Genomic DNA, 25,785 nt, shown 5'->3' with positions numbered 1-25,785 from the left:
CCCACTGGTCAGTAAGATCAAAAGGGAAATTAAAAATGATTTTGAGGTAAATGAAAGTATGGCATGTCAAACTTTGTGGGATGTGGCAGAAGCATTATTTAGGGGAAAAATCTATAGCACTAAAATGCTTATTAGAAAAGAAGAAAGACCATTACATTAATGATGCCAGTTTACATCATAAGGCACTAGAAAAAGAAGAACAAATGAGACCTAAAGTAAACTGTAAAAAGGAAACAATAAAGATCAGAGTTGGGAAACCCGTCAAATAGAGAACAGAAAGATAATAGATAAAAGCAGTGAAAATCAAATGATGGCTCTTCAAGACAGTAAAATTGACAATCTTCTAGCCAGACAGATCAGGAAGGAGAGAGATGGAGTTGGGAGAGAGACAGGACTAGAGAGACAACACAAATTACCGTATCAGGAATGAGACATAACATCACTATAAATTATACCAATATTAAAAAATAATAAGAGAATATTATGAATAACTTTATGCCAATGAATTTTATAGTTTAATTAACAAAGTTCACTGAAAAAGAAACAGATAACCTGCATAGTCTTACATCTATTAAGCTGAAATTGTAATTTAAAACTTTCTGAGAGATATATTCTAGGCTCAGATGTCCTCATTACTAAATTCTACCAAACATTTAAGGAAGAAAAAAACCCAATTCTATAAAAATTATTCAAAAAATTGAATAAGATATGATAACTCCCAAATAATTCTGTAATGCTCCATTACCTAATACCAATACCAGATAAAGTCATTAAAAGGGAAAAATATACAAATTAATATTGCTCATCCGTATAGGTACAAAGATTAACAAAATTTTAGCATGTCAAATGAAAAAAATATGTAAAAAGGATAAATATATTTTGACCAAGTGGAGTTTCTTCCAGGAATGCAAGACTAGTTTAGCATTCAAAAAAGCAATGTACTTTACCATATAAGGAGATTAAAAAGAAAAAAACTATATGATTATCTCAGCAAACACAGAAAAAGGCATGTGACAAAATCCAGCATCCATACTGATGAAGATTCTCAGTGAACTAGGAAAAAAGAATGAACTTCTTAAACCTTATAATAGGCATTTTCAAAAAATTTTCAATGATGAAAAATTGAATTACTTTCACCAAAAATGAAAAATGATACTAGAATGTTTGCTCTTATCTCCTCTATTCAACACTGTACTAGAGGTTCTAGACAGTGCAATATGGCAGGGGGAAAAAGAGCCATCTTGTCTGGAAAAAAATAAAATAAAAACCCTTGTTTGCACACAATGTAATAGTTTATATAAAAATTCATTGGATTCTATTTAAAAAAGCTGCTAGAACTAATACACAAATTTTGCCAGGTTGGAGAATATATTATCAATATTTGAAAATCAATGGTATTTCTATATATAGTAGCCACAATTAGAAATTAAAGTTTTAACAAATTTTAATGAAGGAATGCCATTTATATTAGAATCAAAATATGAAACATTAGGGTTAAGTCTGACAAAAGATGTGTAAGCCCTATACATAGAAAAGTTCAAAACATTGCTGAGAGAAATATAGAAGATTTGAAATTTTCTAATAATTTAAATAAATGCAATATACTATATTGATGAATTGGAAGCTTAGTATTTTTAAGAAGTCAACTCTTTCCTAATTGATTTATAGATTCCATACAATTTCAATCACAATGCCAGAAAGAGTTGTTTTGAAACAATCATTAGCTATTCAAAAATAAACATGGAAATACAAAGACCTACATGAGTTAAAACAACTTTGAAGAAGAACAAAGTTGAGGGTTTTATACTACCTGACTTTAAGACTTATTGCAAAGCTACAATAATCAGATCAGTATGGTATTAGCATCAAAATAGACACAAACATTAAGGAAACAGATTGGTAGATTTCAGAAATAAATCAACAAAAATATATAGTTAATTGATTTTCAACACAGGTATAAATAAAGGAGGACAGATACTCTTTTTGTCTTTTTGACAAATGGCGCTGGAACAATTTGATATCCACATACAAAAAATGAACTTTAATTCCTACTTCCTACCTCACACCACATAAAAGAATTAATTCAACATAGAACATAAACCTAAATGAAAAACTCAAAACTTAAAAGTCAAGATCACAAAGATTTTTCTGCTGTTTTCTTCTGGAGACTTTTAAGTTCTGAAAACAAAAACATGTCCATACAAATACTCATACACAAATGTTCCTAACAGCTTTATTTGTAAAAGCTCAAAACTGAAATTAACCCAGATTTCTATGAACAGGTGAGTAGATTAACGAATTGTGGTATATCCATATAATGGATAACTCTCAAAACAATTATGTTGAGTGAAAGAAGCCAAACCAAAAGGAGAATAATATATTGTAAGATTTCATTTAAATAAATATTGGGGAAATGCAAACTAATTTATTGTAACAGAAACTAGATCTGTAAGTGGCTGGAAATGGGGAAGGAGGAGAGAGAAGTGAGGGGGAGAGATTACCAAGGGGCAAGAGTTATACTTCTAAGGGTGATAGATATGTTCATTATCCCAAGATAAGATACATCTTATAGATGTATGTGCCTGTGTTGTATCTCAAATTTCATATTTAAATATGTACAGTTTACAGTATTTCAATTATACCTCTATAAAGCTGTTAATATTCTTTCATTGAATTTATTATTTTTTCCCAGAGGCTTGATATTTTTGTGATGTTAAGATTTCCCAACCCAAAACATGCTCTGTTATTTGCTTTGTCTTTGGGCCCTTCAATAAGTTAGGATAGATTTTTGGGGTTTTGTTTTTTTCAACATATAGGTTTTATATTTTTCTGTTTAACTTAATTCTTTATTGTTATCTGTTTTATGTGGTTTGCTTTTTTCCATTTCTATGTCTCTTGATTGCCAGTAAAGAAAAAACTATAGATTTTAAAATATATATTTATATGAGTAACTGATCAAATTATCAAATTATTTGTTTTTATTTTATTACTTTAAAACTGTAATTTTGGGGGGTTTTAGATGCACCGCTGTATCAACAGCCTACATTTTTTTTGTATTCCAGTGGTGTTATAAATAATCATTTAAATTTTTTTATTGCATTTAGTGGAACTCCCAAAATAATATTGATTAATAAACATGATGGTGAATATTTCTGTCTGCTTGTGCTCTTAAAGGAAATGTCTTTAGCACCTGTGTTTAGAATGATGTTTTAGGTAAAGGTGATAAGCATGCCAAATACAGATGCACCAGTTCTGGTTTGTTTTCCTTTGCTGAAAAGTCAGAAAGCTAAAACTAAATTTTCCAGAATTCTGCGCATTAAGGCTTTTTCCCATACCTTGACATTTTCCTATATTTTCCAGAATAAACACATAGTTAATGTGCCCATGTACACAGTGCCAGTAAGTGATAAGCTAAGTAAATAGACATAAGCAGATCTGTCAAAATGCTGTTCTATTAAGTGTTTGCTTCTCACTAGATTACTATTTTATAATTGCATTATTTGATATGTAAATTTTATATGGATTATCTATTTTACTTGAAAGATTTAATAGGGGCAGCCTTGCATACCTGTTGGGATTTGTCTTTTGGTGACCTTAGGTATGTGTTCTTTGGCTTTACTATTTTTAGCCCTGTTCACTTGTAAAATATACTACAAGTGTCTATTAATTGATGCTTTTGTTCCTGTTACAAAGCAAGCCACTCATTTGAAGTGAAGGGGCAATTTCAATATTTCGGAAGTTGATTTTGTTCCTTCCTGCTCTTACACTTTAGGGATGCCTCTACCAGGTAATGACGTGCTACACGAAAGGTGCCTCTCTGCTTAACCAATTTCACAGAGCTGGAAGAAGCCCTAGACATGATTCTAGTCCAATACTTTCATTCCCCAGATGGGAAACCTGAGGTTCAGGTAGTCAAGCCAACAGTCACATGGATTTTGAAAAGCTGGGACTAGAACCCAGATCTTTTGACCTGCACTCCAGTGTCTTTTCCATGACTGCAAACTCTCTCCACCTTTTCTATACTTTCATTATAAAGGCTATTTTAAGAGTTATGCAAACTGAAGTATAATTGCATGTCAAGAGGATACTTTGAAGCAAACTTTTTAAAAAAGGAATCAGCTCCTAAAATACATATACATTAAGATGTATGTATGCATGCAGACACGTGCTCCTCATCCCCACCTCCACACACAAGTCAGAGAGAGGGGAGGGGCGGAGGAGGGAGGGATAGGAAAGTCTTCCATTTATGGCTTACTTTAACCCAACACAGTACACAGTCCTTGATTTCCTGGAATTTGGCTCTCAGCTTCTGTCTTTCTAGGCGCTATGCCTTCTTTCCGTGGCTTGCATAGACAGTTTCCAAGCCATCCAAAAGAAGGTGTAAATCCGCTTTTGTAGCATGGTGCTTTAATTATAAAAGTCAATTCTTCTGCCTCCAAATTTCAGCTTTAAGATGTCATCTTTACATAAAGCAGGCACAAAGTGTCTCTAAGGGAGTAGCAGAAGGTAGAAAACCAAAATCTTCTTGGGATGGTCCTGCAGCTACTCTCACAGAGAGATGGGACAGCCTCCTCCTTTTTATTTCTGAGGTTGAGAGCTTTCTGTCCTATTTAAAAGTACAGTGGTCCCCACCCCCCCCACCCCCCGCCCACCGCCCTTATCTACGTTTCACTTTCCGTGGTTTCAATTATCTGCAGTTACCCACAGCCAACCACAGTCCCGAAGCAGATGATCCTCCTTCTGACATATGGTCAGAAAGTCAGTAGCAGCGTAACACTACATCACACTGTCTGCATCATTCACCTCACTTTATCTCATCACGTAGGCATTTTATCATCTCATATCGTAAGAAGGGTGAGTACAGTATAGTAAGATATTTTGAGAGAGAACATTCACACAAATTTTATTACAGTATATTGTCGTAATTGCTCTATTTTATTATGAGGTATTATTGTTAATCTCTTCCTGTGCTTAATTTATAAACTAAACTTTATCACAGGCAGGTATGTATAGGAAAAAACATAGTTATATAGGGTCCAGTGCTCTCTGCAGTTTCAGGAATCCCCTGGGGGTCTTGGAACGTGTCCTCCATGGATAAGGGGGGACTGCTGGGTTACCATTACCATTTGTACCACCTTCCCTACCATCGTTTCAAAATGTGGTGCCCTAATAAAGTGACCATGCAGCTTCAATGAAACAGAAACTTTTAAACAGAAGAATAAATGGAGAAAAATGCAATTTTTCAGAGATCTCATCACTCTGTCATTAAACTTTTGCTTCATTAAATCTTGATTATTGTCATTCTCAACATTAAAGGCCCTAACTTCTAGAATCCTATGTTCTTTCCACAAATGCTGGATAATTTCTTAGTCAGTTTTCACATCTTTTATTCTTTCCTAATTCCTAACTGTCTTCACTCTATTACTTATTTCTTGCCTCCCTCCATAAACCCTTTAAAAAAAACAACACTCCCCTGCTTTCATGCATAAGATACTTACAAGGCACTGAAAAGCATCACCAGCATTATAAACCTATGAAAAATCTCATGTCAGCAAATCACCTGAATAACAAATAAGTGATGCTTCCCCTGCCTTTATGATGATTATTTCTACTCTTAAAATGAATGTGATGGCCCTGAAGTCTGTATCAGTGAATAAATGTGTGACCTGTCATTTCTATAACTGGGATAACGTTTTCTTGACATAATTAAGAATAAGAGCTGTGAACATTCAGCATCTCCTCAGTAATTTATATATATTTATATATTTCCAATCAAATTTGTTTTACTAAAGACAAGACAATAGGCTCAAAATGGAGTTGCTCATGCTAAGCTCCATGACACCAAACAGATGTAATTTAGTTTTAGGTTTCCCTACAATGGAATCTTAAACCAGTCAGTTAGAAGTTGCCTGATCATCATTAGTTAGGTAGTCTGCCTGATGGACCCCCACCATCTCCTAAAGGAAAGGAACCTTGCAATAAGCCAATCCACTTTTGCCCTACTATAACTTCCTTCTTTCTTTCTTTCTTTCTTTCTTTCTTTCTTTCTTTCTTTCTTTTTTTTTTTTTTTTTTTTGCCTATAAAAGTCTTTCATTATGTTCAGCTCTTTGGAGCTGTTTGTATCTGTTAGATTGGATTCTGCCTGACTCACAAATCACTGAATAAAGCCAGGAAGATCTTGAACATTTATTCAGTTGAATTTTGTTTTTCTAAGTCTTCAACAAGTCATTTCTAGCTCTCTGTTTAGGCAATTTTTAAATTGATAGAGTCTCCAGGCATCTTATTAAGAACATTGTGCCAGCATTCTGCCTTTATGACCAAGAAAACAAAAGACAACAAGGATATGAGACTAACAGCCTTGCTGGTATCACTATTAGCAATCTTTTTTAAAACAGAATTCTTATTAGTTGTGTGTGTGTGTGTGTGTGTGTGTGTGTGTGTGTGTGTGTGATAGAACTAGAAATGCCTTCAGGAAGTTCAAATTATTAGGAGTTCATATCCAATGTTAGATATAAGTGAACCGTTTAACTGAAGATACTGTATGAAACTAAGCATGTTTCATTTTTTTCAAATTGACTTCATCAAACACAGTTTCAAGTTTTTATATTTTTCACAGAAAGCTACAAGGGCTCACTGCTTTTGGGGACTGGAGCCCAATGATGAAGTGAGTCTCTGGCAGGCTTATCTGTACCTCTGATATCACTTGAATTCAGGAGATGGGCAAATACAGCTATGATGTTGCTGCTTAAGAATTTTAATCCTTTTTAAAGTGAGCTGTGAATGAATAGCTATGTTAATATGAAAGACTAGAAATTTAGCTCCGCTTGAGAATAAAAATCTCTCAAAACAAAATATCTTCTGTGATATAAAAGAAGATCTTCTGTCAAATCTATTAAAAATTAAATTTGCATATTTAAGGAACTCCAGCAATACAAAATCATTTGTGAAATACGTTTTCAAGGGACACGATACATATTTAGATATTGCACATGTAGTCTATAAATCTTAGCTCTTTGTTTACCAGTTTATATATTGGAATGTTAGAATAAAAAGCCTATTTGGCTTCTTTCCCCTAGATAATGAAATCTTCTTTGCTTCTTATTCAAAATGACATGAGGTTATGTAAAGTGCTTCATATGGTAGAATTTTGTGCTGTGGAGAGGGGGAAATCAATAAGAATCCTTTCAGAAACAGATTTTAAATTTTCATAATCACTTTAAAAATGTTATAATTAAAAGAGGATTAAATATATTCTTTTGCTCAGTGTAAAGAAAATGATTCTTAAAGGAAATCATGAGAATAATCATAAATTGGTAGTCTTTGTTAATGGCAATTAACATGGCAAAGTAAAACAACCTGGAGACATTTGGAGGACGCCCTCGTGCTTTTTGATATGGCAGAAGCAAGGGATATGTTATGGGTTGAGGAGGGTCCTGGCCAAGCATAAAGAATGGAAAAGTAATCAATGCCAGATAAGGGTTGGCATTTTATGTTCCACTAAGATGCTAAGAATTCCTGGAGGGGGCCACAAAAGGGTTTCAAATTAGGGAAACAACAATATTATATTTTATGTGTTGCTCTCATACTATTGGCTTTGGCAGCAATATGGAGGATGGAATTAAAGATTGTAAGACTAGTGGCAGAAAGAACTAAGAAAATAGTCAAAAGTTACAAACTTCTTTTTTTAAATGTTTATTTCTTTTGAGAGAGAGACAGACAGACAGAGAGCACGAACAGGAAGGAGGGCAGACAGAGAAGGAAAGAGAGAATCCCAAACAGGCTCTACGCTGTCAGGGCAGAGCCTGATGCAGCTCTCAAACTCAGGAACCATAAGATCATGATCGGAGCTGAAACCAAGAGCTGGACACTCAAACAACTGAGCAACCCAGGCACCCCAAAAAGTACAAATTTCTAGTTATAAAATAGATAAGTCACAGGAGTGTAATGTACAGCATGGTGACTATAGTTATCAATACTGTATTGTATATTTGAAAGTTGCTAAGAGAGTAGATCTTAAAAGTTCTTATCACTAAAAAATATCTGTAATTATGTGTGGTGTTGAATGTTAAGTAGATTTATTGTGGTGGTTATTTCATAATATATACAAATATCAAATCACTATGATCACCTGAATTAATATAATGTTATGTCAATTATATCTTACTATAAACAAGGGGGAAAATGGTGCAATAGTATAATAATAATAATATATATATATTATATATATATATATATATATATATATATATGAGAATAACGGCACAACAGTGGGATGGAATTGAATGAATATGGCGGACTAGGGGGATTCTGCTGTTTTGACCTGAGCGACTCCTGAATGGAACATGCCAAGAAAAGGGATGTAGGAGAGACAGTGTTTTCCAGGAAGACCTTTATTCCACATGAGTTTTGTTGTGTTTAAGAGGTTCAGAACATATAGTTCTGGAGCTCAGGAGGGAAGGTAAAATGAGTATCTAGGATTTGAAGCCAAGGAGTGAAGTTCCAGTTTTGAGGATGGATGTGATTGGTGAGGGACACTGTTAGAGTGAGAAGAGAGATCCAAGGACAAAGCCATTGGAAGCATCAATATTTATGGAGTGAGAAGGAAGAAAAGCCAAAAAAGAGACAAAAAGAATGGTTGGAAGGTAAGAAAAGAAGCAGGAAAGAATGGTGTCTTCCTTATATTTTAGCAAACGGAGCTCATCACTCATTATTACCTGAGAATATCATGTGCTTTTCTGTTTCTATGCCTTTACTTGTGACCTCTCATTCTTTTAAAAATAGTTCCTATTAAGATCCTAGCACTTCTCAGAGTCTAATTGACAGACTAGGTCTTTTGTGAAAAACTTTCCTGATCATTACTGCTATAATCTTTCACCTGTTTTCTCAAAAGCCCCAGTGTTATGAAATTGGATTCAGTTGTATTATTTAAGGCAAACTTTATTTATTAATTCATTTAAAAACAGCAATAATAAAGTCATTACCTGTCAATATAAATAAAATTTTAATGAAAAAAATATAAAATAGAACAATTTGTGAGAAAAATGGCATTGTCTTACATTTTTGCAAATCTCTTTAATGGCTGGTTTAAGAGAAGATAGCTGGATTATTGTAAACTTTTCTGTGTTCGGTCTGTCATGATTAGCTATTTTGGTTAAAGCACAGGAAGAAAATTCAGCCTTACACAGAAATGTTGTTGGAAAAAGAAAGCTATGTTGTAACAGTCTTTTCAGAAAACACTGAATATTCTTTATTTTTTTTGGATACTAAATCAAAACTTAGCAAGGTGCTGTGTATTAAAGGTTAGTCATAATGTGTAATGGGAAACTATATCAATAAAATATTCAAATTGTTATATTAAAATCCATTGGTCTGTCTTGCGATTTGAATGGCCATGCATGATTTTGTAACATTACTTACAAATTTGTCATTTAGAAAACAATGATTCACTGAGTTATGCAAGTCTTTGGAGTATTGACATATTTTATGATCACATTTGTTACTATTACATCAGTCTCATCAGAAAAACCTTTAAATATCGGGAAACTCTCAAACTCACAGTAGTGAATATAACTTTTCCAAATTCCCATTTTTTACTTGAAAGCTCAAGTTTTATCGTTGAAAACAAATACCATCAGTTACTTTCTTCAATGTAGGAGGCTCACTTCCTTAATTTTCCAGAAAATGTCATGCCATTCTACTCTGAATGTGAACCCTTGAATATATTTCCTTTCTAGAGGTAAGAGGAAGGAACTAGCTTAATTCCTAATTGTCTTTCTTTTCAGCTTGTAGCAAAGGTCATTGGGATTAGTAGGTCCTGAACAAAAACCTGGGAATTTGAATTAAATTTATTTCTGCCATGAATTTAGACTGCTGTATGGTTTCCATATGTCCCAGTTTACCTGAGGCAATCCCCATTTATGCCTATTCCTCAATGTACCATCCAGTTTAAATTATTTTTTCCTGATTTAGGCAAGTAGTATTCAGTATTATATTAAAATAAGTGAGGATCAATTTGATGGGCCTTTATTTTGTACTTGCAATTTCTACAATAGTTTCATCTAGAAGTGTGAGACTAGTATACAGGAACAAGAATTCTCACCTTAGCACATACAAAAACAACCAGAGATAACTTATCTTTCTATTTCAGAACGTTTTAAAATGCAAAATAACAATTGTTCAGGATAGTGTGCAGAGTCTTCACGATAAAATGATACGTGCTTGCACTTGAACTCAAGTGGCTAGAAACAGTTAAATCCTTCTAGTCTTGGGGGTGGAGGAAGAAGCATTCAACACAGTTGCCCCTACAGTCTATTTGGTGTTCTAGCCAGTTATGCCATGACCCATGCTACAGGTTTCAAGATGTAACAAACTTCCAGGCTGCTAATCAGAAGGATCTTAAGGAAATGTGGATAATTATAGAGTAGGTGTCCATGAAATACGTGCAGGAAATAGAAGCTGGTTACCATAATGTAAAAATACTGAAATGATTGAATGCTCTTGCTCCTGCAGTTTTCTCAGTATCCTATGGTATAAATCTTCAAAATTCTGTTTATTTTGTTATCAGTACTTTTTTTTAAAAAATTGCAATAAACTCTATGGGCAGTAATGAGTTAAAAGCCAAGACTATTTAATGATAAACTAAGTACTAACTTTCTGTTTCTCAAGAAAGCTTTTGCAAGTGTTAAAACTCCCTATCCAACTAGAGGGCCCTAATGACTGACCACCTGAAAACTGAAAGAATCCACTTCAAAAATTAATATTATTTTAAGATGATTATGCGTGTAGGTCATGATTTAACGTGCAGTTGCAGAAGGTGTATTTACAGTGTCACTCTGTGAAGCATGACTTTTCATTTGGATCGAATGATTTAATTTTAGATTCCAAATTTTCTTATGACCATACTTTTTTTTGTATTACTATTGTATTTTGTATTACTATTTTTAGCTATTACTTTATTGGTTCCTTTAACAGAATAACTTCATGGATAATTAAATGATGTAAGTCTTATAACAACATATCAGGTGTTACAAATAGGACACCAACCAGTTTAAAATGGTTCAGTTCCCCCTGCCCATACAAATCATGGAATAAAAGTAAAACAATTTAAAGTTCATTTTGTTAAGACAAAACATCTGACAATATTGTTAAAGCCATTATAAATTTAATTTAAAAGTTCAACATTGAGATAAAATTATTTGTTTTATATATTAATAAAATGAATTTAAATTGTGACGGAGAACCTTGTAAAAACATGGTAAAAATAATGTTCCACTAAATTAAGAAATATACATTGAATAAAAGTGATTTTGTATTGGTTGTGGTACCTACAAAATTCATAAATGCATCTTAAAAAGGCTATGATAATCTAATAACTTAAATAGAAGCTATAGTTATCAAATTTCATAAATATTTTGTACATACGTGCATTTAGAGTAACTGAACTTTACACACACACACACACACGCGCGCGCGCACACACACACACATATATAAAATAACATATATATGTTATTTTATTTGAGAGAGAGAGAAAAAGAATGAGTGGGGGAGGGGCAGAGAGAGAGGGAGACAGAGGATCCCAGTTGGGCTCTGTGCTGTCAGCACAGAGTCCAAGGTGGGGCTCAAACTAACAAATTGTGAGATCATGACCTGAAGCTGAAGTCAGACGCTTAACCAACTGAGCCGCCCAAATGCCTCAATGTATATTTTTTACAAGCTTGATGTTGAAATAAAAAATAATTCAGATTCAGTGTAGAAGTAGGTGCTTTTTCTCTTTGCTACTCGTTATTAATCAAAGTTTAGAAATGTTTGAACCTTTAAAGACGTTCTTTGTAAATCAGTATAAGTGTAGTACAATAATATTGAACTCACTTGTAAGTGTTTAAAATTACTTGGAAATGTGAAAACAAAGTACTCAATACATCAAATCCCCAGAAGTTCAACTTTTGAAATGGTTAGCAAGCAGCAGTTCCTAAAATCAACACAGTTGATACTTGAAAAATTGGGTTTAAACTGCATAGGTCCACTTATATGCAGGTGTTTTTCAATAAATCAGTTCAGCACTGTTAAATGTATTTTCTCTTCCTCATGATTTTCTTAATAATATTTTCCTTTCTCTAGCTTACTTTATTGTAAAAGTAAAGTGTCTAATACAGCATACAAAGTATGTGTTAATCAACTATTTATGTTATCACTAAGGATTCTGGTCAACAGTAGGATATTAGGAGTTAATTTTGCAGGAAGTCAAAAGATACAGATTTTTTACTGTGCAGGGGTGTTGGGACACTTAAACCCTACATTGTTCAATGGTCGACTGTACTTGCCAGTAGATGACTTTGCAATTTATTTTTACTAAAACAAAAGAAGAATTAAACATATTAAATAAAAGCTCAAATGGTGCAAAAGATTTGATTTTCAAATTAGATCTTTGGGCTGTCTTGAATGTCTTTTGATTATGCTCTTACTTTTATTTGGAGAAAGTAATTCTCTCTGCCAAAATAGAGTGAAATTTGAAAGAATTTAAATTTGGCAAAACATTCAAAGGAATCACAGAGAGAGATAATTTGATGAATTTTGTTCGGGAAAACATTTATTGAAGCAAATATACTCTGAATGAAGGCGAAAGATATTGAGGTTGTTTCCAGTAACTGTGCTTATTAATCCTAACAATTAGTTCATACATTCATTTGGGTTTTTTACATACATAATCATGTTATCTGAAAATAATGACAACTTTACTTTTTCTTTTCTAAAAGAAGTATTTTTGTTTTTTCTTCCACCTTTTGTTTCTTTTATTTTTCTTACCTTATAGCACTGATTCACTAATTCCTCTAGTACAATGTAGAACGGAAATGGTAAATAGTGATCACTCCTGTTTTAATTCCAACTCAAGAGGCAAATATTCAAAATTCACTACTAAGTAAAATGTAGTTGCTGATTTTTAGAAAAGATACTCTTGATGAAATTAAGGTAGTTCCCTTCTTACAGATGACCTTTTACTTACATGGGTATGAACTGCATGGGTCCACTTACACACAGATTTTTTTTCTTTTATAAATGAAGTGCAGTACTGTAAGTGTATTTTCTCTTCCTTGTTACTTTCCTTTTTTTAAATTTTTAATGTTTTATTATTTATTTTTGAGAGAGAGAGAGCGTGAGCAAGGGAAGGGCAGAGAGAGGGGAGGTACAGAATCTGAAGCAGGCTCCAGGCTCCAAGCTGTCAGCACAGAGCCTGATGTGGGGCTCCAACTCACAACTGTGAGTTCAACCAACTGAGCCACCCAGGCACCCTGCTTCCTTATTATTTTCTTAATAACATTTTCTTTTCAGGGCACCTGGGTGTCTCAGTCAGTTGAGCGTCTGACTTAGGCTCAGATCATGATCTCACAGTTGGTGAGTTCAAACAACCCCTCAGTCTGGCTAGGTACTGTGAATTTGGGATTCTCTCTCTCTCCCTCTCTCTCTGTCCCTTCCCTGCTTGAGTGCATGCTCCCTTTCTCTCTCAAAATAAATAAATGTACTTAAAAAAAGGGTAAAAAAATTTCTTTGCTCTAAATTACTTTATTGAAAGAATACAGTATATAATGCATATAATATACAAAATATGTGTTAATCAACTATATGTTATTGGGAAGGCTTCTGGTCAATAGTAGGCTATTAGTAGTTAAGTTAATGGGGAACCAAAAGTTATATGAGGATTTTTGAATGCACAAGAAGTTAGTTCCACTAACTGCTACATTGTACAGAGGTCAACTGTAGTTAGTTGATGTATTTTTTTCTTGATCATACTTTCTCTGTATCTATTGAGATAACTGTATATTCTTTCCCTTTATTCCATTAATGAAATGAGTTACAATGATTAAATTTTAAATGTTAAACCAGTCTTGCATTTCTGAAATAAACCCCACTTGGTCTTGATGTATTATCCTTTTTATATGTCCTGTATTAGATTTGCTCATATCTTATAGAGAACTTTTGCATCTATGCTCATGGGGATACTAATCTATAATTTTATTTTCTTATAATTGCACTTAAGTCATTTTTAAATGTTCAGATAATCAATATAAAAAGTTTTGAATTTCCTTTAATGTATAGATACGTATTCGTTTTTTCCTGGAAAGACTTATATTTGAAAACAATTTTTGAATAAAGCACTTTTTGGTGAATACATAAATATTTAAAGTGTTAAAAATATTAAAATAAATATTAATGTATTTAATTTTCATCAGTTTTACTTTTCTTTTAGTTCTCATAGGTGTCACGGATGAATGATAAATTTTTATGGTCCTTTACTAATACATAGAGAAACTGTTGTGTTAGGGGCAAGGCTGGTTCTTCCTTGCTTTTAGGCTCTTTGAAGAGCCTAAAAATAACTTTTTTTCTGTTGAAGCATGACCCTCTGAATGTTTTGCTGGAACCTGAACATATATCCTTTATGAGTCTTTGCTCTTGCTATTTCCTCCACTGGGAGTACCCTCTGAACTCTTACAGTCTTTGCATTTTGGCATTTTTCCTACACTTTACATTTCAAATTAAATGCTCTCTTTTTCCTCCATTCCAAAAGTATGAGATTTACTTCTCCTCTGAATAGACAATATTAATAATTGAATGTTTACATGACAATCGCTATGTGTCATGTACTGTATATTCTAAGTGCTTTAAATATATTAACTCATTGGGACACCTGGGTGGCTCACTTAGTTGAGCTTCCACCTGTTGATTTTGGTTCAGGTCATGATCTCAGCATTTGTGAGATCAAGCCCCACATTGGGATCTGTGCTGACAGCACAGAGCCTGCTTGGGATTCTCTCTCTCCTCTCTCTCTGCCCCTCCCCCTGCTCTCTCAAAATAAACATTTAAAAAAATAAAAAATAAATATGTTAATTCGTTTAATCCCCTTAACAACCTTATGGGTAGATATTATTTTTATTACTCTTTTACAGAAACTGAGTTATAGAGAAGTTAAATAACGCAAAACTTTATGCCATTAACAACTGGAAATTAAAGAATCCAACCTAAGCTGCTTGTCCCGGAGCCTGCCATCACACTACATCACCCCTCAAAGCAATAGCTGGTAAGTATTTTCCATTTCTGTTGTCATTGATGTAGTTTGTTTGTTTGTTTAATTTTAGAGAGTGTGCTCAAGCTTGGCAATTCTTAGACATTTAATTTGGGGGGCGGAGGGGGCTAAGGGAGAGAGAGAGAGAGAGAGGATCCTAAGTAGTCTCCATGCTTAGCATGGATCCCACACCTCTGGGATCATTCCCTGAGCCAAAATCAAGAGTTGGAAGCTCAACCAAGTGAGCCACCCAGGCACCCCTCACTGATACAGTTTAAATCCTCTCCTCTGTCAGTAGCTACTTTTCAACATCCAATTCATTGCTATTAGTAGCAGAAGCAGTATAGAACATACTCTCCCTCCCATACTATTCCCAGAGTAACTTTCTAAAACATGCATCTAAACAGTAGCATCTGGGACACCGGGGTGGCTCAGTCAGTTAAGCAGCTGACTTTGGCTCAGGTCATGATCTCATGGTTTGTGAGCCTGAAGCCTGCTTAGGATTCTGTGTCTCCCTCTCTCTCTGCCCCAACCCCTGCTCGTGCTCTGTCTCTCAAAAAATGAATAAACATTAAAAAAAATTAAACAGCAGCTTCCAAAACATAACAAAACAAAACACATAAAAACATAAAACACATAAAAAACATAAAAAAACCCTCAATGTACTATTTATTTGTTTAAAAACATTTGTTAGCTCTTCGTTGCTTCAAGATAAAGTCTAAAATCGAGGGGCACTTTAATCTTATCCCAGTCAACTCTTCCCACTAGCCTCTAGCACTTGGGACACCCCTCAGTGTCCAGCTTTTATTCTCTAGCTGCACCTGTCAGTTAGTCCTTAAATATTCATGCCTACTTGTGTCCCCGTGTTCTTGTTAAGATCTCTCTGCCTGCAGTATCCTTCATTCTTCCTCTCTCTCTCTTTCCTTCTCTTGCTTTCTGCTTTCCTCCTTGCCTACCTCCTTACCTTTTACCTCCCTTCTACTCTCTCTTTCTCCCCCCTTCCTTTCCCATCTCTTTCTGTCTACAAAAGCCCAGCTCAAATATCAGATTTTCTTTTGGCAGTGTCCCATAACCACTCCTTTCATCACCAGCAAATTTTTTTATTCTCTTCTGAGATACCAAACCTCTACTGTCGCACATATCCTATTGTATATTGTGATTTGCATTTCTTCCTAGACCCAAAGATTTCTTTCTCTATAAACTCTTGCTTTCCCAGTTACATAGGCTTTTAGATGCAAAAACAGAAGGTATATGTCCAAATCAGTTTTAGGATACCTGGTTCAGGGCCTTCCAGTATTGACTCCCTTCTCAGTGGCTTCGCAAGTCAACATAGAGCATGAACCCCTTGTGATGTTACCACATCTACAACCTTTCTTTGAATAGTCATGATTCCTGCAGTCTTGAAATTATACAATAAATAAGCCCGAGTGAGGCATGTGTTTCAGATGTCCATAATTTAGCCCAAAGGTGCTTGTTCTATCAAGGTTTATAGTCACCAAAAAAACCCAAAAACCAAAAACCAAAAAACAAAAAAAACCACCCTCTGTAGTTCAAACTTTCAAACTTCCAGTTTGAGGTCCACACTATGCCTACACTATAACCACCCTCATCCAATAACAAGTAATGGAGGTCTTATCTGGAGGCTCTATGAAAGGGTGAACTTGGCTGTGAGTTAAGCCTCAAGAGGCCAAACCTTTTCCCATGATTAATATCAATTTCAATGAACACCAAAATTTTATATATCCCTCATGTCAGTTAGGGGAAAAATACATTCAAAATGTTTCAAGATAAATGCAGTTACATCATTCTCCAGTTGAATAAACAAGACGATGATGGCTATAATAATGCCAATTTCTGTATTTAGTAGATCTATTAAGTAACTGAAAAGACAAGTAAGAACACCTGGGCATTATGGAGTTAGCAAGTGCAAGAAGGCAACTCTGTCCCTGTCCACCAGATAGGTCTAGGGGAACAAAGGGAAGAAGGTGGAATTACTAAAACATGGAAGTTTGAAGGTGGGACTAAGTGGGGCTGGCCCAGACCTCTGAGGGGGGGGTTGCCGTTTGCCTGGTGCTGGTGTTTCTGATGGGAGTCATAAGACTGTTTCTGCAAGTGTTTGAATAGGTACAGACTGGAATTAATGGCTGCTACTGGAACTTACTGCTGTAGGAACAGGAAACAATCTGATAGGAGCAAGCTGCTTCTCTCTTATCTGGCTTTGCACTCTCCCTCTAGCGCCCCCTATTGGCAGACTTAATAAGGAGCTGCAGGCAAAGCCAAAATGCAGTTTGAGAGTCCTAACCCAAGCTCAAGATCCTACCCAAGAATGGGTGGATTTGAAGCCAAGAAGCACAGTATGATAATTGGTATACTGAACATAGAACCTTGAGGGGCGTATTTAGTGGGTGGGGTGGTGAAGGGGGAAAAAAGATGATAGAAGGAGAATCAGCTTAGTAAATGTAGAGAAGGACATAGGAGGCTTTTAGCAGCACTAAGTACTGTGGCTAAAGGAAGACTATTGGTTTCACAATTGAGATTTGGCTAAGAAGGCACTTGTAGAGTCACTGAAACTGACATTAGATTATAATAAAGTGGACAAAGTACATGTTGACTCTTTTTTCAATAACTGCAAAAGGAAGGAGATAGGAGAATAATCTAAAAAGAAGAAAGACTATTAAAGATGGAAAAAAATGAGTGAAGTTATAGAAAAAATTATGTGGAAAGGAAGGAAGTAGAGCCATTTGTAGGATGATTTTAACCTCATCATTAAGGTAAGTGATAAGGTGCTTTGCTGAGAACGAATGTATCTGTAATGGGATTGGGACCTAGAGGAATGAAGATGTGGAATTTAATAAGGGCAGGAATATTCCAGACCTGAGACTGTAAGAATATAACACAGTGATTTCTAGAAAATGTCTAACCCAATTCAGGATTAAGAATTATATATACTTGGGGGGTATGTGTGTGTAAGATTCTAAGCCTCTAATTTGTTCCCATAGCCCAGGGTTTTTCAAGTTAGGTATTGTTGGCATTTGGGGCCACGTAATTTTTATTGGGAATGGGAGTTCTGTGCTTTTTAGGGTATTTAGCTGCATCCCTGGCTGTTACTCACTAGATGCCCAAAGCAAACCATCCCTTCCCCCACACCATGATAATCAAAAATGTCCCCAGACATTGTCAGATGTCCCCTGGATGCAAAATTACCCCTGGCTGAGGATCACCGAGGTAGCTCCAGGAGGTCAACAAAGGTTCTGCTGATTTGCTGGTTCCCAGCTGTAGTGCCCCCTTGGCAAGTCCATATTCTCAGCTTCTCATCTTCTCTGGAACCTCCTTATCCTGATTGGTTCAGCACTTCTGATGTCTTTAAATGGATGTTTAAAAAATTTGGCTTGTCTGGTAGCCTCTGTGACCATTTTGTTCTGCTGAAAGATATTCTGCTAATATTTAGAAACACAATTCCAAGGAAATATCTTTTAATGTTATTATTTTGCTAGTTAGTTATATTATTTTTCCTTTATTCTAACTACTGATCATCAAGCTTCAGCTCATAGGCCAAATACAGCTCTTGCCTGTTTTGGAAATAAAGTTTTATTACAACACAGGAACACTATCACTTACAGATTATCTGTGGCTGCTTTTGTACTAAGACTGCAGAGTAGTCACCACAGAGAGCTAAGGCCCTCACTTCACAGTTTGTCAACGCTTACTTGAATACCTTGAAGGTAGGAACCAAGAGCTTGTGTCTCTAGTGTCTAATATATTGTAGCCAAATGACTGCAGTTTTGAATTTTCTTAAATTTATCCAAAAATATACATGGAACTCAATAATTTTCTTCTAAATGTCTAAAGGCAATGAAACATGTCACCATATTTGTCTACATTATTATGTGTTGTTTAAATCAAATGGCATGATTGGTTAAAGAATAATGCCAAAGTTTTATTTTAAGAGTAGAGACCCAATTCCTGGATGTGCCCATTGTTTTATTTTTTTGTTTTCAGTCACAGACCACCCTTTTCACTATCTATGTTACAAAATATATATATATTATTTGTGGAGTGCCTGGGTGGCTCAGTCGGTTAAGCATTCAACTCAATTTCCGCTGAGGTCATGATCTCATGGTGTGTGAATTCAAGCCCTTGCTGATAATGCAGGACCTGCTCATGATTCTCTCTCTCCCTCTCTCTCTGCCCCTCCCCCACTTGTGCTTTCACTCTCTCTCAAAATAAATAAATAAGCATTACAAACAAAGGAAAACAGTTTCATCAAAAATAAATATATTATTTGTTACAAGGAGAATAGGACAAAGTGAATAAATTCTTCAGTATGAATCAGTCATTTCTACAGAATTTTTAAAAACTGTATTTATCAAAGGTGGTCATTTACTTCCTTCTTCAATTAACAGAACAGTTCCACATGCATCTTTTATATGATGCATGCACTTATCACACGTTTTCTCTGAAATTCTTCTGAACAATATAATAATTTATATTTGATATATTTGATAATGTATTACTTAATAAGAATGTCTTCTATGTAGTTTCCTTACCTTTTTCTTTCCTTCTTTCACAGAAAAATGAAATAAAGGTAATTAGTATAATAGTAGCTCACAAATGGACTCACGAACCAAAGAAAGGAAATTATTTACTAAGATTTACAAGGTTGCTGAGATTAGTTGTCCTTGGACCAAAATATTAGTGTTGTTGTATATACATTTGTTACCTGTATGGTTCCACTTAAAAATCTTGTAATTCTTATTAATGATTTCTTCTACTAATTTTTAGTGATGAATATTATTAGTTGGATGTTATCCTAAATTCATTTTGCATCTTGAATATTAACATTTGTGTATTTGTCATTCCATTAATTCTGTGAGAAAAAAGCACATTTGCCATACTATAAATCTTATCAGTCTTTGAGCAAAAGTTACTTAAAACTCTGAGACAGTGTTATTTATGATTTTGGGTTGTACCTGGGTAGTATCTATCATTTATTTACTCAACTCCTGAGTGCTATTGGTAACCCTTAATGATTTACATCCCAGAGTTTCCTTAGCTAAAGCAATTTTATAAAGAAACTAAAGAGTTTGTTTTTGAAATCGATGGTTATACTAACTAGAAAGCATGCCTCTGCTTTACAGGGCTTAAAACAAAGTGTCTTGCATCATTCCAACATCTGGATTTCATTTCTTGTTAAAGCAGTATAAGATGGATTTGGAAAGAATGAAGTGAAATCAGTTCTAATGATCATTATCTTAATTTTGGACTGAAAATTTCCCTGCAAGTCAGGCTCTGTCATGTTTAACTTTGAATGTGCACGTCATAGGAATAAAAGTTGCAGTGACCTAATCCACTCCAATGCTCCCTCTGACTTTAAAAAACTACTTAATGAAACATTTTGGAGTAAGAGACATAATCTTACTTGAAATTTCTGTGCAATGGCGCTGTTGGATTTCACATTTATATTTTTCATTGCCTGTACTTGCTAAAAATACTTTATTCCTCCAAAAGTACAGTACACTTGCTCTAGATTTTATAGCTTTTTAAATTGATTATCTAAATTTGGGTAATTCTTGGATTTTTAAAAAGCATTAATAAATGAGATACCTCAGAAAGAATGTGTTTGAGGTATCTCATGTGTGCATTAAATTTTCCTGTAATGATAACATAACATTTTTAAACCATCAATCTATGCAAATGTTCATGCATGTTTATGCATGCCTTTCAAAAAAATTTTCCTTTCTTAATTTTATTTTTGATGTCTGATCTTATTTATTTGTTACTCTTTTAAAAAATCTCATTTTTTTTTATTGGACTCAGACTTAGAGGTAGAAGCTCTCAGAGAAGACAACCTCTGTCTCTTGGCAGTCTGTTCCAGGCATTTTTCTTCGGCCTCCTTCATTCTCTTGGCCAAAAGTTTGGCATATTCTGCAACCTCGTCCTTATTTTTCTTAGTACTCTGTTTCTTTAGAGGAATACACCAACATTTATGCTGGAGGACACGTGGAGTAACAAGATGTTGAATCTTGGGTGCTTTGGTTCTAGGTTTCCTACCTTCTTTGTTTAGGGACTTTCACAACATACTGGTGAATATCATCTTTAGAAAGACTGAAAAGGTTGTGGATTCTGCTAGCTCTTTTGGGCCCCATGAGACAAGGCATAGTAGTATCAGTAAACCCAGGAATATCCTTCTCCCCCCCTTTTTTTTCTTTTTACAACAACCAAGTTGAGCACAGTGAGATTGGCATCCACAATGCAACCCCAAAGAGATTCATGCTTTCTTTCCCAAATGCCCCCCATCCCCACCCAGTCCTCCTTGGTCTGTAGCAGGAATGCCTCTTACTCAGCAGTAGTCAGACAGGGCCATGGGTCACAACCCCCTGCTTCATGGGGAAGCCTTGTTTGTCATTGCCACCACAGATTCAGCCCACAAAACCCTTCCAGTCTTCACCTAGAGCATCAGCAGCCATGGCCGTTCACCTCTCATGAAAGATATGAAGTTTGTGTTCCTTGTCCACTTCAATGAGTTTTGGGCAGCCAGTAGCTGGGAAAGAGATGTTCTCTTCATCCTGAAGCAGGCTACTGCCTCCGAGGTGCCACGAAAAAGAGCTCAAAAAAACTTTCCTTAAATTTTTTTGAAATTCTATAAATGCTTGACAGGTGACTTTCTCAAACATGACTTTAAAGTTTTTATTTTTGGGGTGCCCGGGTGGCTCAGTCTGTTACGCTTCTGTTCAGGTCATGATCTCACAGCTCATGAGTTCAAACCTGGCATTGGGCTCTGTGATGACAGCTCAGAACGTGGAGCCTGCTTCAGATTCTGGGTTTCCATCTCTCTGCCTTCTCCTGCTCACACTCTGTCTCTCTGTCTCTCTCTCTAAAGAATAAATAAACATTTAAAATTTTTAAGATTTTCTTTTCTTTTTTTCTTTTATTTTTTTAAAGTAGGCTTCACACCTAACTTGGGGCTTAACTCACGACCGTGAGATCAAGAGTTGGATGCTCTACTGAGGCACCCAGGTACCCCAAAAAGTTATTTTAAAAACTGCTTTTTAATTAAAAATGGAAAGAAAGACTTTTCAAAGACATTTAAAATTGTTTCAGAGAAGGAATTTTTCATATATGATGCTCCTATTCCCAGTAATCCTAACCATTACTAGTTTCAGCAGTAAAAAGGAAGAAAAAGATAGGAAGAGTAGAACTAGAGATATGATAAGAGACCTGGAAATTTTATTTCAAATGACAAACTTCTCCTGGAAGTCAGAACTCTTAGATGCTGGCATAATTACACAGATTGAAAAGAAGGAAAATGGAAGGAATTGCTATCCTTAGATATTTTTAAGGCCAAATCTGGCAAAGCGCTGGAAAACAAAATTCAGGAAAATACCCAGAATGTGTTGTCAGGGCAATGGCCTAAGTAACTTCCATATAATTTCTCTCTGTGTACCACTGATGTGAGAAGAGGGCTCTGGAGTTTGGTTTGCTCTCTCACTGATTTCAGTGTGACCTTAGGCAATTTATTTGATCTGACTGCCAGTTTTCCCTCTCTCCAGAGAGTTTAGAAAATGACACATACTTGGTGGGGCTTAATGTTTGTAACCACTTCAAGATTTCAAAGAGAATATTTTCATGATGGAAAAAGTATTGTTCTTTGTCACTCTATGTGTTGGTTTACGAAAGTTGAAACCTGGAATTAAAGTCCAAACCAGGTTTAATATGTTAGTTTAAGACTGCATTTACTGTGTTTCCATTGCATTCAATGTATTTCTATGCAATTTCATTCCATGTGTACTTACTGAGGAGCCACTATTGCTTTCCAAAAACTCAAAATCTTGGGCCCATAGAAATTGGTTCATTGACCATGTTGGAAGTCCACAGGGTTCCCTTGCTTGCAGAGCAGAAAAAGAATCCCCCAAGTCCCTATCTGGTTTAGCAATTTCATTAAATCTGGATGTGATGCACAGTGGAAGATAGTATAGTCGCCCCATCAGCAAATATATACTATTTGAGATGCTAGAGAATTAGGAGAACCGAAATGAAATCCCAGTCATGGATGAAACCAGGTTCTCTCTCAGGAGCTCATTTCACAGTTCTGCTGAAGAGTATAATAATATTTCTACTACTTCATGTTCTTCTGAGAAACCTGAAAGATAATGAATTGGGAAAATGTCCTTAATCAAAAAAGTAATGAATCACTACGAATTATAATAACAACCAAAATACCGAGTGCCTCCTGTATTCCAGTACAGTGCTAAGCATCAATTTGCCTCATCATTTCTTTACAGTGCATGTAATTTTTTCTACACATGAGGAAACAGAGGCCGAGGAGCCACAGTAACCAGCTAGTGAGGGTGGGGTGTGGTGGGGGCAGAGCCAGGACACAAACCCAGGCCTGTCTAATTCCAAAGAGATATGAAAAGCCATGAATTCCGGTCAACTGAACATATGGTCCTCAAACACAGTAGTGGCCATTTTACTTTCTCTTTCCTCAGTTATTGCTAGCTGCCTTGTAAGTAATTATCAATTTTCTAGGAAATTCCTCACTTTTGTGGGAAGCCTATTGCACTGACCTGCAATGGAAAGCTATTTCCTTCCAAAACCTGTCAGCTAAGGCATCTGTGTTCCCATCCAGAAAGATCCACCTTAGATAGCCAAGGGAGATGTTAAAGGAAAGGTTTAGGAAGCAGTTACTATATGCCAGGCACTTGTTTAAAAAATAGATGTTTAAAAATATTTCACTTATTGCTAGAATGACTTTGAAAGAGAATACCAAGGTTCAGGAGAGAAAATGATGCATCCAAGGCTGGGCAGTAAATAGCAGCAAAGCTGGGGTTTAAAGTCACATCAAGCCCCTGACTCTTCATCGCCTCCTCATGACAAAAAGCTTTCTGCTGAAGTAGCCAACCCCATGCCCACAACTTTATTGTTCTTCATAGCACTTGTCCCCATCTGACAGAATATAGGTTGTCTTTATTGTCTGCCCTACCTACTGCAATATGAGCTTCTAGACTTGTCTTGTCTGACTTGTTAATTTCCATGTCCCTCATGCCTAGAACAGTGACTTAAATAAATAATAAACATTTTTTATGTGAATAAATAAATTAAGGCAGATTTTAAAAGCCAGGGTAGATACCAAGCTTGTGACAGGTTGATAGCAGAGTATAGTTTAGTCTGGAAAGCCTTACTTTGATACAAGAAAATGCAGCAATTTGAATCTATTTTTGCTTAATAGGTTAAAAGTGATTCCTAACTTAAACTACGACCCATATTTAAAATTTGTCTTCAATATAAAGTTTCACTTAGGAACCCCCTCAGTATTATTTATTTATTAGGCATTATTAATACTACTATTGAAACTTCTAGGCGTTTTGACATTATAAATGTAAGCGTATCCATTTTTAATATTATTAATTTCCAGAAGCCTAAGGGCAAAGCAGATATTTTAATTCATTTTGTGAAGCTTTGAAGTAAAAGAGGAGATGGAAAGATTGATGAAAAATGAAAAGATCAGAAGAGGGACAACTAAGTTATGAAAATCAAAAAAGTGTTTGTTTTATCTATTTAAAAAAGCCCCACACAAATTAGCTAACTCCCACAAACATATCAAAATTCAGATAAATAATATATATATATTTAATATGAAATTTATTGTCAAATTGGTTTCCATACAACACCCAGTGCTCATCCCAAAATGTGCCTTCCGCAATACCCATCACCCACCCTCCCCCCCTCTCACCCCCCCATCAACCCTCAGTTTGTTCTTAGTTTTTTAAGAGTCTGTTATGCTTTGGCTCTCTCCCTCTCATAAATAATATTTTTATTAACTATGACACACCTCTTTTTCCCCTACTTTTCTTCCTTGAATGTTCTTTGATCTCCTCTCTGTATAACAAAAATTTCATGATACCAATTTTTCTATTAACATGTAGCATAGTTAACTGATAGCAGTTTTTATTATTGGTAATTGGGTTGCACACAACATGGGACTTCTCATACAGAACTAATCACTGTAATATGGCTACAAGTTTGTGCCCATAAACATAAGAGTTCTAATAAATTCTGTTTTTTATAATAGCCGTAGAGAATGTATGGTGCATTTATAATGTGTGTGCTGCATTATCTGGCATATTTCTGGAAGGGGGCACCTTTGCATTTGAGTAGGCATCAATAAGAAATGAATTCTTCCCTGGAAATTCTTATATTTAGCTATGGGAAGAGTCTTCCACAGATAGTTTGTGGCACTGGACATTTCAACCTGTTTTCCTCTACTACACAAATACATAGTGTCAGCACCCTAGTATGGGCTGATGCTATGATAGGACCTCTGGCCCTGCCCTTTAATGTTGTCACACCAGGCGAATGGACACAGCACATGGTGGGACTATGCCTGGAAGCTATTCATTCCTATGCTGGGCAGCTGGCAATAACTTCACATGAATGTGGTTGTGAAGCACATGAACATATTTCATGAAACCCAAGCTCAACAAATCCCCACCTCGTCTTCCATTTAGCTGGATTCCAGAAAGGCTCATGGCTCCTCCACCATTACTTGCAGGGGAAGTTGGAGCGAAAAAGACAACCATCTTAACCGAATTTGGTTGAAGTATTTTACCTTGGCAAATTTTACAGCGGCATATGAACATGTAAACACATTGCTGGTGTTCCTTCCAGAGACTTGGAAGGGATCCCAGAAGGGAGGGGTCATGAGCTTGAGGTTCACTAACTTCAT

The 25,785-nt window shown here is 35.4% G+C and overlaps 1 pseudogene; it reads right to left on the bottom strand.

The window, feature by feature from the left end:
• Window positions 1-20,853: 20,853 nt before the first annotated feature.
• On the bottom strand, window positions 20,854-25,785 carry LOC115513017 (annotated as a pseudogene).

This window comes from Lynx canadensis, chromosome B1 (assembly GCF_007474595.2).
Source record: "Lynx canadensis isolate LIC74 chromosome B1, mLynCan4.pri.v2, whole genome shotgun sequence".
NCBI classification, from domain to species: Eukaryota; Metazoa; Chordata; class Mammalia; order Carnivora; family Felidae; genus Lynx; species Lynx canadensis.
Note: the sequence above shows the minus strand (reverse complement) of the source record. Positions and strands in the feature narration are given on the sequence as shown.